The following is a 20601-nucleotide window of genomic DNA, read 5'->3' as shown; positions in this document are numbered from 1 at the left end:
TTGTACGAAAAGGCAGGCTATTTCTTCAGGTGGTTTCCAGAAATCGGGCAATAAAGTTTAAGTTTCCAATCAAAAGTAGATGACACACTACTATACATAAAATAGATAACTAATAAGAACCTACTGAAAGGGAACTCTTCTCAGTACTCTGTAATGACTGGTGAGGGAAAAGAATCTAAAAAAGAGTCGATATATGTGCATATGTATAACTGATTCACTTTGCTGTACAGCAGAAACTAACACAACATTGTAAGTCAACTATATTCCAATTTTTTTTTTAATGCATGAGGAAAATCTTTAGGAAAGCTGTAAGAAAAAACAGTGTTGCTGTTGATAATTAAGACTAGCCACATCACTACTCTGATGGGGAATGTGTTCCACTGAACTACAATCCCTCAGCAAGTTCTGTGGGTTCTACCTCCAAACCCTACCTTCAATCAAACCACTTCTCACCAACCCTATAAGCACCACTATGGTCTAAGCCACCACCATCTTTTCTCTGGACTACCATGGTAATCCTCTTTCACTCCCACCACCTCCATGACTCATTCTCAGCCTAAATGATCTGCTAAAGTGGAGGGTTCAGGATGGGGAACACGTGTATACCTGTGGCGGGTTCATTTTGATATTTGGCAAAACTAATACAATTATGTAAAGTTTAAAAATAAAATAAAATTAGAATAAAAAAATAAAATAAAAAAAAGAAACAAACAAACAAAAAAACATAAACCAGATCACGTCTCATCCCTGTGCTTTCCACTGTATTTGGACTAAAATAAAAACTCCAGGCTGTAGCCCATTAAGGTCTGACCCTGCTCCTACACACCTTCTACACGCCACCTTCCCCTCTCGTTATACACCAGGCACGCTGGCTCTCTTCCTATTCCTTGAACTTGTTAAGTTCTTTTCTATTTCAAAATATTTACTAACAATGTAGACAGTAATAACGGATTGTATTTATTGAGCATGTACTATATACCAGGAATTACCTAAGTATTTCATAGCAATTAACTCATTTCATCCCTACAATAACCCTATGATGTAGGTGCATTATCCCCACTATCCAAAGAAGCAAAATAAGTTGCATAGCTAAAAAACGTGCATAATTCATCTGGTTAATATATACATAAACTGTGGCATGTCCACAGAATTCAATACTACTCAACAATAGTAATAATACATCAACAAAGACAAATATCAAAGGCATTATGCACAGTGAAGGAAGTCAGCCTCAGGGTTAACCGTTCTTTAATTTCATATAACATTCTGGAGAAGGCAATGGCAACCCACTCCAGTACTCTTGCCTGGAAAATCCCATGGACGGAGGAGCCTGGTGGGCTGAAGTCCATGGGGTCGCTAGGAGTCGGACACGACTGAGCGACTTCACTTTCACTCTTCACTTTCCTGCATTGGAGAAGGAAATGGCAACCCACTCCAGTGTTCTTGCCTGGAGAATCCCAGGGACGGGGGAGCCTGGTGGGCTGCCGTCTACGGGGTCGCACAGAGTCAGACACAACTGAAGCAACTTAGCAGCTTAGCAGCAACATTCTGGAGAAGGCAAAACCACACAGATGAAGAACAGACCAGAGCAACGGTGGCCAGAAGTTAGACACAGGGGAATGCTGGACTACAACGGAGCAGCATACAAAGGAATTTTGAGGGTGACTATCCTCGGTCGTGATTATGGTGGCGGTTACATGAATCTACACATCTGGTTAAAACTCAGAATCAGAATTCTTAAACGAAAAAGAAAAAAGTTAACACTATAGTACATTAAAATTCTTTAAAACTTACAAATATTTAACTTCTGAATGCTTTCCCTAGGAGAGTCACCATAACACAAGAATACTTGTTACTACCACTTCTATTCATGGTTTTCCTAAGGGTACCAGCAGATGCAGTAGAACAAGAAAAAAGAAAAACACGTGCACACACACACATACACACACACACATATATAAAAGGGAAACATAAACTCATTATTCACTATGACTGTGTATTTAAAAAATCCAAAAGATTCTACAGGTAAAATATTAGAATACATGAGTTTAGTAGAATTGATGGATGTAAAATTAGAATACAAAAATCTTGATATCACCAACAGTTTAAAGAAAAAAACTTGACATTTACAAGTACCTCTAAAAATATAAAGTACTTAAAAAGAACCTAATCAAAAAATGCAAGACTTCATATGAGGAAATAGAAACACTATATATAAATGTATTACAAAGAAAGACATAGAAAGTAGCAAATCATGTTTTGGGTGATTTCATAGTGTAGACATCAGTTCAGTTCAGTCGCTCAGTCCTGTCTGACTCTTTTCGACCCCATGAATCACAGCACGCCAGGCCTCCCTGTCCATCACCAACTGCTGGAGTTCACTCAAACTCATGTCCATCAAGTCGGTGATGCCATCCAGCTATCTCATCCTCTGTCATCCCCTTTTTCTCCTGCCCCCAATCCCTCCCAGCATCAGGGTCTTTTCCAATGAGTCAACTCTTCGCATGAGGTGGCCAAAGTATTTTCAACATCAGTCCTTCTAATTAACACCCACGACTAATTTCCTTTAGGATAGACTGGCTGGATCTCCTTGCAGTGTAAAGATGGATCTTCCCAAATTGGTCTAACAATCCAATGCAATCTCATTCAACATTTCTCAGGGTTTTTGTTTTGTTCAAACTTAAGGACCTCATTCTGAAATGTATATTGAAGCATGAACATGCAAAAAGCCAAGAAACTTCACAAAAATATAAAGGTAAGACAACATGCCTTATTATGTAACAATAATTACTTTTTCCTATCACAATGCAATTATGGTGGTGTGGTACTAAAAGAGGAACTAATAGACTAGGAGACTAGAAATACAACATAAACTTATGGTTACTTGGTACAACAGAAGCAGCACAAAAGATCTTTCTTTACAATAAAGAGCAGTCTTTTCAATAATTATTGGTTGGGAAAAGTGGATAGTCACAAAAACATGAAGCTTGATCCCAACTTTATACCATGGAATAGTCATTCTAAATTGATAAAGAGTTACACTGTACAAAACCAAGTATCTTATAAGCAACACAGAGTAAGAGTTTTATAACTTCAGGATAGGAAAGAACTTAAGATTCAAAAAAGCATTGCATATAAAGGATAAAAGTAATAAACTCAACTATATTAAAATTAAGAACTTTTCATCAATATACTATAAAAAGAGAGAAAAGACAAGCCAGAGAGTAGGAGAATATAATTGGAACCCATAACCAAAGATCTAGTATAAATATATGTGTGAATAGTTCCTTAAAAAACTACAGAAAATGAAAAATAGCTAAATGCATTAATAGGCACTGTGAAAGAGGACATGCAAGTAACAGATACATTCAGTTCAGTTCAGTTCAGTCGTGTCCGACTTTTTGTGATCTCATGAATCACAGCATGCCAGATTTCCCTGTCCATCACCAACTCCCGGAGTTCACTCAGACTCACGTCCATCGAGTCGGTGATGCCATCCAGCCATCTCATCCTCTGTCGTCCCCTTCTCCTCCTGCCCCCAATCCCTCCCAACATCAGGGTCTTTTCCAATGAGTCAACTCTTCACATGAGGTGGCCAAAGTACTGGAGTTTCAGCTTCAGCATCAGTCCTTCCAATGAACACCCAGAACTGATCTCCTTTAAGATGGACTGGCTGGATCTCCTTGCAGTCCAAGGGACTCTCAATTGTCTTCTCCAACACCACACTTCAAAAGCATCAATTCTTCAGCACTCAGCCTTCTTCACAGTCCAACTCTCACATCCATACATGACCACTGGAAAAACCATAGCCTTCACTAGATGGACCTTTGTTGGCAAAGTAATATCTCTGCTTTTGAATATGCTGTCTAGGTTGGTCATAACTTTCCTTCCAAGGAGTAAGCGTCTTTTAATTTCATGGCTGCAGTCACCATCTGCAGTGATTTTGAAGCCCCCAAAAATAAAGTCTGACACTGTTTCCACTGTTTCCCCATCTATTTCCCATGATGTGGTGGGACCAGATGCCATGATCTTCGTTTTCTGAATGTTGAGCTTTATGCCAACTTTTTCACTCTCCTCTTTCACTTTCATCAAGAGGCTTTTGAGTTCCTCTTCACTTTCTGCCATAAGGGTGGTGTCATCTGCATATCTGAGGTTATTGATACTTCTCCCAGCAATCTTGATTCCAGCTTGTGCTTCCTCCAGCTCAGCATTTCTCATGATGTACTCTGAATATAAGATAAATGAGCAGGGTGACAATATTCAGCCTTGACGTACTCCTTTTCCTATTTGGAACCAGTCTGTTGTTCCATGTCCAGTTCTAACTCTTGCTTCCTGACCTGCATATAGGTTTCTCAAGAGGCAGGTCATGTGGTCTGGTATTCCCATCTCTCAGAATTTTCCACAGTTTATTGTGATTCACACAGTCAAAGGCTTTGGCATAGTCAATAAAGCAGAAATAGATGTTTTTCTGGAACTCTTTTCTTTTTCGATTATCCAGCGGATGTTGGCAATTTGATCTCTGGTTCCTCTGACTTTTCTAAAACTAGCTTGAACATCTGGAAGTTGACGGTTCACGTATTGCTGAAGCCTGGCTTGGAGAACTTTGAGCATTACTTTACTAGCGTGTGAGATGAGTGCAATTGTGTGCTAGTTTGAGCATTCTTTGGCATTGCCTTTCTTTGGGATTGGAATGAAAACTGACCTTTTCCAGTCCTGTGGCCACTGCTGAGTTTTCCAAATTTGCTGGCATATTGAGTGCATCATCTTTCAGGATTTGAAATAGCTCAACTGGAATTCTATCACCTCCACTAGCTTTGTTCGTAGTGATGCTTTCTAAGGCCCACTTGACTTCACATTCCAGGATATCTGGCTCTAGGTGAGTGATCACACCATTGTGATTATCTGGGTCGTGAAGATCTTTTTGTACAGTTCTGTGTATTCTTGCCATTTCTTCTTAATATCTGTTAGGTCCATACCATTTCTGTCCTTTATCAAGCCCATCTTTGCATGAAATGTTCCCTTGGTATCTCTAATTTTCTTGAAGAGATCTCTAGTCTTTCCCATTCTGTTGTTTTCCTCTATTTCTTTGCGTTGATTGCTGAGGAAGGCTTTCTTATCTCTCCTTGCAATTCTTTGGAACTCTGCATTAAGATGCTTATATCTTTCCTTTTCTCCTTTGCTTTTTGGTTCTCTTCTTTTCGCAGCTATTTGTAAGGCCTCCCAACAGCCATTTTGCTTTTTTGCATTTCTTTTCGATGGGGATGGTCTTGATCCCTGTCTCCTGTACATTGTCACGAACCTCCATCCATAGTTCATCAGGCACTCTATCAGATACATTACCTGTGCCTATTCTCATTTAGCAATCAGGAAGAAAGTTATACAGAACTGACTGCTGGTGAAGATGTAGAGCAATGGAAACCCTCAAGCCCTTGCGGTAGGAATGCAAATTGGTACAATCACTACGGAAAATGTTCAACAATTTCTAATAAAGTTGAAGATATCCATACCTCCTTATCCCAAAATTCTATATCTAGGTTCACAAATGAAAGACTATACAAGAAAAGCAAACAATATTAACAAAATCAGGAAAATGGTGCCATCCAGGAGAAGAGGAGCTGAGACGGGTTATGAGGGAAGAAGGCCTTTCAATGAAAATATCTTCTTTAGCCTCCTTGGGGATTCCCAGGTGGCTTTAGTGGTAAAGAACCCACCTGCCAATGCAGGAGATGTTAAGATGCAGGTTCAGTCCCTGGTTTGAGAAGATCCCCTGGAGAAGGAAATGGCAACTCACTCCAGTATTCTTGCCTGGAGAATTCCATTGACAGAGGAGCCTGGCAGGCTATGGTCCATAGACTCACAAAGAGTCTGACAAGACTGAAGTGACATAGCACTAGCACTAGGTTCTATGTCTTTTATATTATTTTCTTTATGCATACCTAGCATTAAAGTTGAAGAAGGTAATGGCAACCCACTCCAGTACTCTAGCCTGGAAAATCCCATGGACGGAGGGGCCTGGTGGGCTGCAGTCCATGGGGTCGCTAGGAGTTGGACACGACTGAGCGACTTCACTTTCAATTTTCACTTTCATGCATTGGAGAAGGAAATGGCAACCCACTCCAGTGTTCTTGCCTGGAGAATCCCAGGGATGGGGGAGCCTGGTGGGCTGCCATCTATGGGGTCGCACAGAGTCAGACACGACTGAAGCAACTTAGCAGCAGCAGCAGCAGCAGCATTAAAGTATAAGAAAAAGATTGCTAAGGTTATATTTATATATATTAGCTTCTTCACATGTCATAAAAAGAATATTAAAAAGCAGAGACATCACTTTGCCAACAAAGGTCCGTCTAGCCAAAGCTATGGTTTTCCAGTAGTCATGTATGGATGTGAAAGTTGGATCATAAAGAAGGCTGAGTGCTGAAGAATTGATGCTTTTGAACTGTGGTATTGAAGAAGACTCTTGAGAGTCTCTTGGACTGCAAGGAGATGGAGCCAGTCAATTCTAAAGGAAATCAACCCTGAATATTCATTGGAAGAACTGAGCTGAAGTTCTAATACTTTGGCACCTGCTGCGAAGAACTGACTCATTTGAAAAGACCCTGATGCTGGGAAAGATTGAAGGCAGGAGGAAAAGGGGACGACTAAGGATGAAATGATTGGATGACATCACTGACTCAATGGACATGAGTTTGAGCAAGCTCCAGGAGATGGTGAAGGACAGGGAAGCCTGGCATATTGCTGTTCATGGGGTCGCCAAGAGCTGGACATGACTGAGCGACTGAACAACACCAACATGTCATAAAAAGAATATCATATAGGCATAAGAGAGTTGTTGTTGGGTCGCTAAGTCGTGTCCAATTCTTTGCGACCCCACAGACTGTAGTTGGCCAGGCTCCACTCTCCATGGGATTTCCCAGACAAGAATACTGGAGTGGGTTGCCATTTCCTTCTCTAGGGGATCTTCCAGACTCAGGGATCAAGCCCATGTTTCCTGCATTGGCAGGCAGACTCTTTACCACTGAACTATCTGGGAAGCCCCTAAAAGAGTCTTCTAGGTGGATCAAATAAGAACAATTTAGTAAGTGTGAGTCTTGTATAAGTGTTGAGCCCTAACCAAAGTGATGATCAACATTTAAACCTGAATCAATTCCAAGTCTCCACAAAGTAGGCAAAGGAAGCTTAGCCAACCCAGCCTTCTTTCAACACTGATGCCCCTTGGGAATAATATCTATTTACATCCTAAAGAGAAACATTGTAGAATATATTTTGAAATGATTCTTTTTTGGTAAACTGTACCTGGAAGGGCGTGACATATAGTTCTGACTAATCAACAGACTGATGAAGATCACTGCAAAGCTAATACCCAGTAAACCTTGATTCATCTCCTCTTCAAACAACAGTTTTGTGCCAACAGTCCTAGTGTGACAGGTGGCAAGAAAACACATTCCCATTCGTGACAAAGACGATAAAATACAATAAGCGGGCAGCACGCAGAAGGAGGAAGCTAACACCGTTGCTTGTGGACTACTCCCTTTGAGGGTTCATAAGAGAATGGTAAGAGAGGATAAAGGTTACAGAACAATGAATTATGGTTGGTGGTTTTCAACTGTGTCCTGCTAGTGGCAGTCCCCTCCCTCCACACTTTTTGGGTTTGCAAATACCCTGGAGAAGACCAAGGCAAATCTTCCGTGTCTCTTGGGGGCAACGATGGGGAGGCAGTGGTCTCTGTTCAACACAAAGGATGTTTTTGTTTCTTAAAAAGAGAACTTGACCCTAAAATTCAGTAGCTTTGGGACTCTAATCAATGTGTGAAAAAGAGGAATAGAGGTTCTGAATATCAGGCCTTGAAAACGGTAGACTTCTCTGAAGCTTCATTAGCCTCAATGGAAATTAACAAATGGATTTAAATAATCTAGCCCACAAAAGAAGCAGTTTGAATAATGTCTTTAGGGAAATAATACATGATATGGAAAGACAGAAAAAGGATCCTGACTTGCAGGATTCAACATTTTGGGAGGAGGTAAGAACTTCCCTCCATAAAAACAGAGCTTTTTCTAGTCAAGTACTTGGTCTAATTGGTAGCAACCCCTTTTACTATACAGACCTTTCTTTTTGATCAGTTCCCAACAACAAAAGGTACTTTCTGCAGGTACCATCACAGGGGTGTATTCTTCAACTCACCAAGAACAAAATTAAAGATGACCTCTCTAACATGGGAGTAGTAACCACTACTACAGTTTACCACTGACTGCATGAGTTTCTCTTAACCACATACATTATACACAAGTACAGGTGACATTACTGAGTGCTATTTCTCAAGAACTGTTCTAAGCACTTTACATAGGTTAATTCATGCCATCCTCACACCACACTTACAAGGTCGATCTTATCATATCAATACCCATTTTACAGATGGAGAGACTGAGGCGAATGGTTAAACAACTACCCTTAGACCACATGCTGGTCAGTACAAATGATGTCATTCAAGCCCAAAGAACCCATCTTATTTCCTTAACAGAGTTTTGTTTGCTTATTTTATTTGTGAGTTACTGTTGTTCTTATGGTTGGGTAAGCATCAGGTATAAACAAAATTCCAAATGCCTGAGAACTTAAAGGTTGTTGACATTATCCAATTTCAAGAATCACTTGTAAAATTGGGACAATTTTTCCCTAACTCTTTAAAAGAGGCTGCCGCTGCTGCTGCTAAGTCGCTTCAATCGTATCCGACTCTGTACGACCCCATAGATGGCCGCCCACCAGGCTCCTCCGTCCATGGGATTTTCCAGGCAAGAGTACTGGAGTGGGGTGCCATTGCCTTCTCCGTTAAAAGAGGCAGGGGTCTTTTTAATCACAGTGAGGTTTGATGAGTGTGGGGTCAACATGAACAGCGTGAGTTACAATGGACGGTTCCATCAAGTTATATGACTGATCCGTTCGTCGTCTCCTCGGAGACTTCCCAGCCTATAGTCACCAGTGTGTGGTTAAATCTGGTTTTCATTTATACTCTGTGTACACACACATCCAATATATCTCAGCCCCTCCCCAACATACTCACACGACACTGACAGAACTAGATTATGCACACAGCTGGGGGATTGGAGACTTTCTGATTTCCCCCCAAATGAAAAACAGCTCTGTTTCTGCCCACAGACTCTAATGTGTGCACTGCGTGTATCGCACAGGGGCTTTACCCATTGTCTTATATTGTTCAGAAACGTGTTCAAGTACTTATCTTCAGTTTTAATGGAAAAGGATGCTTCCTCCGAATTATGTTTGGAGACTATTCAGTGTTCCAAGGCTTTGCACACACACCAGTGAGGTCATACTTTCAGTAACAGACAGCTGGACTTTATTTTAACAGTTGAATACTTATTTTATGTGCCTTAGAAAAAAGTCAAACTAGCACATAAAACCTATGCTACTGTGAGTATTACTGCTATAAGACACTGTTAGAAGATGCAGTTTAGTCCTGGACCCACAGCATCAGTGTCACCTGGAACTTCTTGTTCAGTCACGAAGTCGTGTCCGACTCTTAGCAATCCCCATGGACTGCAGCATGCCTGGCTTCCCTGGCCTTCACTGTGTCCCGGAGCTAGCTCAAACTCATGTCCATTGAGTCGGTGATGCCATCCAACCGTCTCATCCTCTGTCGCCCTCTTCTCCTCCTGCCCTCAATCTTTCCCAAGGGTATTTTCCTATGAGTTGGCTCTTTGCATTGGGTGGCTAAAGTATTGAAGCTTCAGCTTTAGCAACAGTCCTTCCAATGAATATTCAGGATTGATTTTCTTTAGGATTGATTGTTTGATTTCCTTATAGTCCAAGGGACTCTCAAGAGTCTTCTCCAGCACCATAATTAGAAAGCAACTTCTTAGAAATCATCATTCTTAGGCCTATCCTAGACCTACTGATTAAGAAACTGAGAGAACACTTTAACAAGCTCCCCAAGTAATAAGGCATGCTAAAGTTTGAGAATCATTGCTTTAAGATAAAGTTAATTTTATTTAAGCAAAAAGAAAACAAAAAATCAATTGGTTTAAAGAAGAAATTAAAAAATAATACAAGTAGTCTAAGGATATACCCCAAATTAAGGAGCTGGGGAGAGCTGGGACCTGGGACCCCTAAGTGAGTGCTCCAGTGCATCCATCCTCAGTCGCTCAGTCATGTCCAACTCTTTGTGACCCCATGGGTCACTGTAGCCCACCTGGCTTCTCTGTCCATGGGATTATCCCAGCAAGAATGCTGGAGTGAGCTGCCATTTCCTCCTCCAGGGGATCTTTCCAACCCAGGGATTGAACCTCAGTCTCCTGCAATTCCTGCCATGTCAGGTGGGTTCTTTACCACTGAGCCACCTGGGAAGATAGGCTACAGTGCTTCAGTTCAGTTCAGTCGCTCAGTCGTGTCCGACTCTTTGTGACCCCATGGATCGCAGCACACCAGGCCTCCCTGTCCATCACCAACTCCCAGGGTTCACTCAAACTCATGTCCATTGAGTCAGTGATGCCATCCAGCCATCTCATCCTCTGTCGTCCCCTTTTCCTCCTGCCCCCATCCCTCCCAGCATCCGAGTCTTTTCCAATGAGTCAACTATTTACATGGCCAAAGTATCGGAGTTTCAGCTTCAGCATTAGTCCTTCCAATGAACACCCAAGAGTGATCTCCTTTAAGATGGACTGGTTGGATCTCCTTGCAGTCCAAGGGACTCTCAAGAGTCTTCTCCAATACCACAGTTTAAAAGCATCAATTCTTAGGTGCTCAGCTTTCTTCACAGTCCAACTCTCACATCCATACATGACTACTGGAAAAACCATAGCCTTGACTGCTGCTGCTGCTGCTGCTAAGTCGCTTCAGTTGTGTTCGACTCTGTGCAACCCCATAGACAGCAGCCCACCAGGCTCCGCCTGGGATTCTCCAAGCAAGAACACTAGAGTGGGTTGCCATTTCCTTCTCCAATGCATGAAAGTGAAAACTGAAAGTGAAGTCACTCAGTCATGTCCGACTCTTCGTGACCCCATGGACTGCAGCCTACCAGGCCCCTCAGTCAGTCCATGGGGTTTTCCAGGCAAGAGTACTGGAGTTGGGTGCCATCGCCTTCTCCAAGCCTTGACTAGATGGACCTTTGTTGGTAAAGTAATGTCTCGGGTTTTGAATATGCTATCTACGTTGGTCATAACTTTCCTTCCAAGGAGAAAGCATCTTAATTTCATGGCTGCAGTCACCATCAGTAGTGATTTTGGAGCCCCCCAAAATAAAGTCTGATACTGTTTCCATGTTTCCCCATCTATTTCCCATGAAGTGATGGGACCAGATGCCATGATCTTCGTTTTCTGACTGTTGAGCTTTAAGCCAACTTTTTCACTCTCCTCTTTCACTTTCATCAAGAGGCTTTTGAGTTCCTCTTCACTTTCTGCCATAAGGGTGGTGTCATCTGCATATCCGAGGTTATTGAGATTTCTCCCAGCAATCTTGATTCCAGCTTGTGCTTCTTCCAGCCCAGTGTTTCTCATGATGTACTCCGCATACAAGTTAAATAAGCAGGGTGTCAATATACAGCCTTGACATACTCCTTTTCCTATTTGGAACCAGTCTGTTGTTCCATGTCCAGTTCTAACTCTTGCTTCCTGACCTGCATACAGGTTTCTCAAGAGGCAGGTCATGTGGTCTGGTATTCCCATCTCTTTCAGAATTTTCCACAGTTTATTGTGATCCACACAGTCAAAGGCTTTGGTATAGTCAATAAAGCAGAAATAGATGTTTTTCTGGAACTCTCTTGCTTTTTCCATGATCCAGCAGATGTTGGCAATTTGATCTCTGGTTCCTCTGTCTTTTCCAAAACCAGAGTGAACATCAGGAGGTTCACAGTTCACATATTGCTGAAGCCTGGCTTGGAGAATTTTGAGCATTACTTTACTAGCATGTGAGATAAGTGCAATTGTGTGGTAGTTTGAGTATTCTTTGGCATTGCCTTTCTTTGGGATTGGAATGAAAACTGACCTTTTCCAGCCTTGTGGCCACTGCTGAGTTTTCCAAATTTGCTGGCATATTGAGTGCAGCACTTTCACAGCATCATCTTTCAGGATTTGAAACAGCTCAACTGGAATTCCATCACCTCCACTAGCTTTGTTCGTAGTGATGCTTTCTAAGGCCCACTTGACTTCACATTCCAGGATGTCTGGCTCTAGGTCAGTGATCACACCATCATGATTATCTTGGTCATGAAGATCTTTTTGTACAGTTCTTCTGTGTATTCCTGCCACTTCTTCTTAATATCTACTGCTTCTGTTAGGTCCATACCATTTCTGTCCTTTATCAAGCCCATTTTTGCATGAAATGTTCCCTGGTATTTCTAATTTTCTTGAAGAGATCTCTAGTCTTTCCCATTCTGTTGTTTTCCTCTATTTCTTTGCATTGGTCGCTGAGGAAGGCTTTCTTATCTCTTCTTGCTATTCTTTGGAACTCTATATTCAGATGCTTATATCTTTCCTTTTCTCCTTTGCTTTTCACTTCTCTTCTTTTCACAGCTATTTGTAAGGCCTCCCCAGACAGCCATTTTGCTTTTTTGTATTTCTTTTCCATGGGGATGGTCTTGATCCCTGTCTCCTGTACAATGTCATGAACCTCTATCCAAAGTTCATCAGGCACGCTGTCTATCAGATGTAGTCCCTTAAATCTATTTCTCACTTCCACTGTATAATCATAAGGGATTTGATTTAGGTCATACCTGAATGGTCTAGTGGTTTTCCCTACTTTCTTCAATTTAAGTCTGAAATTGGGAAGGAGTTCAGTGCTTATACCTGGACAAACATCTCCTCAAGCAACAGAATACAACAAACTACAAGGGACTAAAAATAACTGTGTACATGCTCAGTTGGGGAAAATTATGAACAAGATACAAAAAGACCAAAACCCCTACTGCCACTTTGCAACAGTCAGAAATAAAAGCAGGATACTGTACATGTACCCTGCATAAAACATGAACCATCAGGCGGTGGGCAGACCACTCGAGCCACTCCTGCATCCTGACCCACCAATCTACCCCTACCCTCACACTATTTAAGATGCCAGCTCACCACCCCTCAGAGACAGAGCAAGGGAACATGTCACTTGTTCTCACTCCCTCGTGTTGTAGCACGTGTCCCAGTCAAGACTTGCCTGAATTTCTCGTCTGGCTTCTGATCAATTTCTACTGATTTAAGGAAGCCAAGAACCCTGGTCGGTAACACTGGCACATACTAGATGACGCGTTGGGAAAACATGCTGGTTATTGACAGATTAATAAACATTCAAACTCATCCATGAACAAACGCAGGAACTTCTTCCAACTATCTCTTAACATGAATGAAAATAGTACTGGTCATGGAAGGCAAACTCACAGATCATTAGCTCTAATACAAAAGTAAACTCAAATTTGAGCTCTCATGTTTAATAAACAAAGTGTGCCACCTGGTCTGGATGAAGAGTAGATCCTCCACGTCCATTTCTCACCAGACACCCATCCACAATGCACTCCGCACAAATGATACCATTTGGAGCAGGGATGGCTGCCTGTACTTGTCAGAAATAGTAGAAGTCAAGAGAACAAAGTTGGGTGAAATCAAATTCTGCAGTTGCCAGCCAGTCCACACAACAACACAATGTCAATACAACACCTTCCATCAATGAGCCATCAACAATCACACACGTGGTGGGAAAAGTATAATGCAGAGTCTAACTTCATTTTCTAATCTTTAATTGCTGACAGTTTTTAAGCTTCACCTCTGCCTCTTCCTCTGTCCTCCATATCTTGGCACTCTGGTTACAAAGTTTTTGCGACTGGCAAGTAAATTGAACACACAAGCCACTGCCCATGAGAGGAATCCTCAGCCCACTCCTAGCCCCAAACCCTGAACATCATAAAACTCCATGCCACTCTCCTGTCCTTCCTCTCTCAAGGCATCTCTCAGTCAGCTTGAGAGGCCCTGCCCTACTCTCCCCCAAAGTTTCATTATGCCAGTGATAAACCTTTCCATACATGTGTGTGTGTGAGAGAGAGGCAAAATCATCTTGGCATCTGAATCAAATTTCAGGCAGAAGATCCATCCTGCCTCTTTCAAAAGGAAGAGTGTCATGGTCCATGCGTGAGTTGGCAAAGAATTTCCAGACATGAGATAGGATGAGAGGAAAATAAAGTTTATTAGAGTAGGAGACGCTGTTAGAATGCTGGCCAGCTCAAGGGAGAACCGACGTCGAAGAGGGGTCCTTGGTCCATTTTTATAGCCAGGGTACAAGGAGCAGGATAGGGGTCTTGAGGGTCATTTGCGGATTGGATGAGGCATATATACTGGGTGGGGGGAACTGTAAGGCAGAAACCTCCCTATACGGGGTAGAAGGGGAGACAGGTTATACTGCTCAGGAGGACCTGAAATTCTTTAATAGTTACAACAAGGGGGATGGAAGGACGATAAGGTTCTGTTGGTTGTTTTTTTTTCTGTTCCTGCATTCTAAGACCTTCCTTGGTTTTATCTATTCATGCATTCCAAGACTGCCCTTGGTTTTTTCTGGTCTTTCATCCTTGGGACACCACAAAGAGGTCATGTAGAAGTCATGTAAATCAATGGCTCTATGTAGTATGTTACATACTACGTAGTACATACTACATAGAAGGGAGATGACTAGTTCCTATGTCAGAAAAATACAAGATTTGACAACAGAAATTCCATGAACTTAGAATTATCATTTTCCAACATCTCTCAGAAATATACAAATACTAATATTAAAAAAGTGGGAAAAAAACCCAATTCAATCCCACCGGTTTGCTTGGGAGCTCTTTCATCCACGTGTTTAGTATCTCGATAAGCCCGGCCTGAACTAAGCATTAGGTAAAAGAAAACAAATGGTTCACACTTCCAGTCTTAAAAAGCTTCTCAAGGTGTACATCTTTGAAACGTCTAAGAAACTTCCAGCACTTATAACTTAAGTATTCATACATTAAGACTTTATTTTCTTAAATGACTTCATCTGATTTCATTCAATTATTTTAAATGTAGGTGTGGAAAACTGGAGTACCCTTCAGCAAACATTCATGCACTTCCACCTCCCCTTTGTGCTTGGGATGCAGAATACTTCTAGGGCTCTAGGCTCTGGTAAGCAGAACAGGAACTGACAGGGTGTAAAGAGTATTTGCATTTGCTTGCACACTGTTCGGCTTGCTTCCGGCACTCCTGCTATTTCACGAGAGAAAGGCGCACCCTACACAGCCACTACTGCTCAGCCTGGGTCGCAGAGAGCGAGAGCTGGTGCAGACCCAAACACTTGCCAGAGTCCCCAGCCAAGCCCAGCCTATGCACAGCCTGAGAGACCCCAGACTAGCTTACCGGAACCGCATTTGACCTTTATACCTATGCAAATAAATGTTTACTATTGAAAACTATTGGATGTCAGCAAGGTCTGTACACCGCACTATTGCAGCAACAGCTGATGAACACGTTTCCAGCCAAGTGTACTGTTTAGAGGCTCATACCACTTTGGAAGCTTTAAGTAACTGGAATGTAATCTTACCAATCAACATAGACAGAAGAGAGCTCAGGTTGGAAAGATAAATGGTGGGGAGGAACACACACATTTCTATTCCTTCACACACAAAAAATGAGCTCAGACAACGTGAGTCTCTATGTCCTTGGGTGATGATGTAAAATAGGTACAAAGGTCAGTGAATTTATGGTTATGTTTCTTTGATAAGTACCTGGGTTCCCAAGGTAGGTATTCAGTACCAGGCACCATAGGCATCTTACCATAGGGAAAAAAATCAGTTCAAATTCCAGTTGCCAATGCTTGGAAAATTTGCCTTTTCACTTTGCCCTTTTCTCTTACCCTTATTTTCTGTACTATTAAAATGGAGCTATCAAGTTCTTTTGAACTCCAGGAACACAAGCTCCTCAAACCTTATTTCCCCCGTCCTATCTCTGTAGTTTTAAAAGACACACACTGATAAACAAAATTCAGAGGCTCCCAACTTGTCAGTCTAAAACTTAGGATTCAACTGAAAGTACCCAACGCAAGCCACTAGGTGGCAGTCATATTTCATATGGAAACTGGAAACCTGCTAACAAAAATAAAGCCTTAAAGATTTGGTGGGGGTCAGGGGATGGGGGCTGGAGAAAGAAATGGCAACCCACTCCGGTGTTCTTGCCTGAGAATCCCAGGGATGGGGGAACCTGGTGGGCTGTCGTCTCTGGGGTCGCACAGAGTCGGACACTACTGAAGCGACTTAGCAGCAGCAGCAGCAGCAGCAGCAGGGGATGGGGGCGATGAGGGTGAGTCAAAACTATGAAATGAACATTCTTCTTTGCCATAAAAGATGGACTAGTATGGATATGGTACCTATATGAGAAAAATTAGAACAAGTAAGAGGCATTTCACACGCTAGCAATGATCAAAAGTCTCCAAGCAAGTATTCAACACTATGTGAACCGAGAACTTCTAGATGTTCAAGCTGGATTTAGAAAAAGCAGAGGAACCAGAGACCAAAAATTGCCAACATCATTGAAAAAGCAAGAGAATTCCAGAAAAACATCTACTTCTGCTTCATTGACTACGCTAAAGTCTGTGACTGTGTGCATCACAACAAACTGGAAAATTCTTCAAGAGATGGGAATACCAGACCACCTGAACTGCCTCCTGAAAAACCTGTATGCAGGTCAAGAAGCAACAGTTAGAATCGGACATGGAACAATGGACTGATCCAAAATTGGGAAAGTACGTCAAGGCTGTATATTGTCACCCTGCTTATTTAATTTATATGCAGAGTACATCATAGGAAATGCTGGACTGGATGAAGCATAAGCCGGAATCAAGATTGATAGGAGAAAGATCAACAACCTCAGATGTGCAGATGACACCACCGTTATGGCCAAAAGTGAAGAAGAACCAAAGAGCCTCTTGATGAAGGTGAAAGAGGAAAGTAATAACACTGGCTTAAAACTGAACATTAAAAAAATGAAGATCATGGCATCTGGTCCCATCACTTCATGGCAAATAGATGGGGAAACAATGGAAACAGTAACAGACTTCATTTTCTTGGGCTCCAAAATCACTGCAGATGGTGACTACAGCCATGAAATTTAAAGACGCTTGCTCCTTGGAAGAAAAGCTATGACAAACCTAGACAGCATATTGAAAAGCAAATAAACATTACTTTGCCAACAAAGGTCCATCTAGTCAAAGCTATAGTTTTTCCAGTAGTCATGCATGGATGTGAGAACTGGACCATAAAGAAGGGTGAGCACCAAAGAACTGATGCTTTTAAACTGTGGTTTGGAGAAGACTCTTGAGAGTCCCTTGGACTGCAAGGAGATCCAACCAGTCAATCCTAAAGTAAATCAGTCCTGAATATTCACTGGAAGTACTGATGCTGAAGCTGAAACTCCAATAATTTGGCCACCTGATGCGAAGAACTGACTCATTAGAAAAGACCCTGATGCTGGGAAAGACTGAAGGTAAGAGGAGAATGGGATGACAGAGGACAAGATGGTTGGATAGCATCACTGATGTGATGAACATGAGTTTGAGCAAGCTCCAGGAGATGGTGAAGGACAGGAAAGCCTGACGTGCTACAGTCCATGGGGTTGCAAACAGTCAGATACAACTGAGTGACTGAACAACAATTTCAAAAAATTGAGAGACCCAATAGACTTCAGTTGTCACAGATTCACATTTTTTCAAGTTCAAGTTACAGTTGCTCAGTCGTGTCCAACTCTTTGCGACCCCATGAATTACAGCACACCAGGCCTCCCTGTCCATCACCAACTCCCGGAGTTCACCCAAACCCACATCCATTGAGTCAGTGATGCCATCCAGCCATCTCATCCTCTGTCGTTCCCTTTTCTTCCTGCCCCCAATCCCTCCCAGCATCAGAGTCTTTTCCAATGAGTCAACTCTTCGCATGAGGTGGCCAAAGTACTAGAGTTTCAGCTTTAGCATCATTCCTTCCAAAGAAATCCCAGGGCTGATCTCCTTCAGAATGGACTGGTTGGATCTCCTTGCAGTCCAAGGGACTCCCAAGAGTCTTCTCCAACACCACAGTTCAAAAGCATCAATTCTTCAGTGCTCAGCTTTCTTCACAGTCCAACTCACACATCCATACATGATCACTGGAAATACCATAGCCTTGTCTAGACAGACCTGTGCTGGCAAAGTTATGTCTCTGCTTTTTAATATGCTATCTAGGATGGTCACAACTTTCCTTCCAAGGAGTAAGCGTCTTTTAATTTCATGGCTGCAATCATCATCTGCAGTGATTTTGGAGGCCCCAAAAAATAAAGTCTGACACTGTTTCCACTGTTTCCCCATCTATTTGCCATGATGTGATGGGACCAGATGCCACGATCTTCATTTTCTGAATGTTGAGCTTTAAGCCAACTTTTTCACTCTCCTCTTTCACTTTCATCAAGAGGCTTTTGAGTTCCTCTTCACTTTCTGCCATAAGGGTGGTGTCATCTGCATATCTGAGGTTATTGATATTTCTCCCGGCAATCTTGATTCCAGCTTGTGCTTCTTCCAGCCCAGCCTTTCTCATGATGTACTCTGCATAGAAGTTAAATAAGCAGGTTGACAATATTCAGCCTTGACGTACTCCTTTCCCTACTTGGAACCAGTCTGTGTATCCCCATGGACAGCAGAGCCTAGTGGGCTGCAGTCTATGGGGGTCACAAAGAGTCAGACATGACTGAGCAACTCAGCACAGACTTAACCTGTGTAACAACATCTGAAATAAAAAGCAAGAAAGTTAAGAGTCACTGGTGACTACTAAAACAGGGTAACACCTTGGAGAAACAGACATGCACTAGAGCAGCACAGCGGTGCTTTGGGCCTGAAGCTTGGGCTGGCTGAGCTCAGGTTCCAGTAACGGGCATGATGGCCTGGAGTTTGGAGACTGCAGAGAAACTGGGCTAACAGGGCCCTCTGTGGGGCAGGAAATCAGGGCTAGGCTTGCATCTTAGAAAAAGGGACAGGGGTGGTGTTCCTAAATGGTCAAGAGAATCCAGAAGTATTAATAGTTGCTGTCAACTGCTGCCTGGGGGCTTAAAGAGGAGGCTGTAGACAAGAATTGAGACCAGATTTCAAGTATATCCATCCCTGTTCCAAGTGACTAGAGCTGCAACGTCCCAACCACACCTAGGGCTGGGGACCCCAAAACACCATTGTTAAACTAGGTTCTGGTCTGGGAGTCTTGTAAGGACCAGGTGAGCCAACTGTAAAACAGACAAGTGTCAAGGGGAAGGGGAAATTTCTTTTTTTAAAAAAAGCATCCCATATACCATGAGACTTCAAACCAAGCAAAACCTAAATATCAAGACAGACAACAAAATAACAATTGGAAGAGAAAATTACATTAATACAAATTTTAAACAAAAATGTTTAAAATATTTTAGCAGTGTTTAGAATTGTTACCAAGGTGAAAGAACAACAACCACTATAAACAATAATAAGAAAAGTAATATAAACAATATTAAGACAAGAATATACAAAAAGAAGTAACAGCAGGTAACTACAAACTTTAGAAGGCTTCCCCAGTGGCTCAGTGGTAAAGAATTCACCTGCCTACGCAGGAGATGCAGATTTGATCCCTGGGTTGGGAAGACTCCCCTGGAGAAGGAAATTACAACCCACTCTAGTGTTCTTTTGCCTGGGAAATCCAATGGACAGAGAAGCGTGGTGGGCTATAGTCCATGGGGTCGCAAAAAGAGTCGAACACAACCCAGCAATTAAAAAACAAACAAGAAATAACAGAAATGTAAAATAGAGTAATTGAAAAGTTTAAGAGTGAGATAAACTCTGACACTGTCAAGGTAAGAATCTGTGAATAAAAGATAATACTATATAACTAAAAATGCAGCATGAAACAAAAAAGGATAAGAAAGAATCACAATTAAGAAACTCTGACCCCAATACATAAATAACAAGTTAGACCATAAAACAGTACAGAAAACAAAGTCTGTAAATAGAGGCATGCACATACGGAAACTAAATGTGAGAACTGAGCCTGTTTTGAAATTTGTGATGGAAGCCTAGACTATTTCTAAATCCAAATTTAAGAAAAATATTTATATTTCATACCATACACAAGAATAAATCCCTGAGGCTTAAAAAACCCAAATATGAAAAGCGAAACAGAAAAAAAAATACTTTGGAAGAACATTAGGATATCTTTATGACATTGGAATTTGAAAAGATTTCTTAAGACTTTTTTTTTCTTTAAGGAAAACATGTTTTAGATTCAGTTTCATTAAAATTACCAAAATTACTTATGCTAAAAGATGCCACTAGAAAGTGATAAGCCACACTCCTGGAGAAGACATTTGCAAAATATGAACAACAAAAGATGAGCATCCAGGACAAACAAGTACTAGAATAAACAAGTAGAAAGAAATAAGAAAAGCAACCGATAGAAAAATGGACCGTACATTCATGGAAGACTACTAAACATATAAAAAGACACACAATCTAACCTGTCCTCAGGATGAAGCAAATTAAAACTACAGTGGAAGGTCAATTCACACCTAACACACTTGAAAATATTAAGAAGACTGGTAATACTAACTACTGGTGAGAAATAAGAATTCCACACTC

General features: G+C 41.7%; 1 protein-coding gene across 10 annotated transcripts in view; it reads right to left on the bottom strand.

The window, feature by feature from the left end:
* The window catches only part of FMN1 (formin 1), a 502692-nt gene that overhangs the window by 285612 nt on the left and 196479 nt on the right, over nt 1-20601 (bottom strand). The gene's annotated exons all lie outside the window — the stretch shown is intronic.

The sequence above is a fragment of the Bos javanicus genome, chromosome 10, assembly GCF_032452875.1.
Source record: "Bos javanicus breed banteng chromosome 10, ARS-OSU_banteng_1.0, whole genome shotgun sequence".
Classification (NCBI taxonomy): Eukaryota; Metazoa; Chordata; class Mammalia; order Artiodactyla; family Bovidae; genus Bos; species Bos javanicus.
Note: the sequence above shows the minus strand (reverse complement) of the source record. Positions and strands in the feature narration are given on the sequence as shown.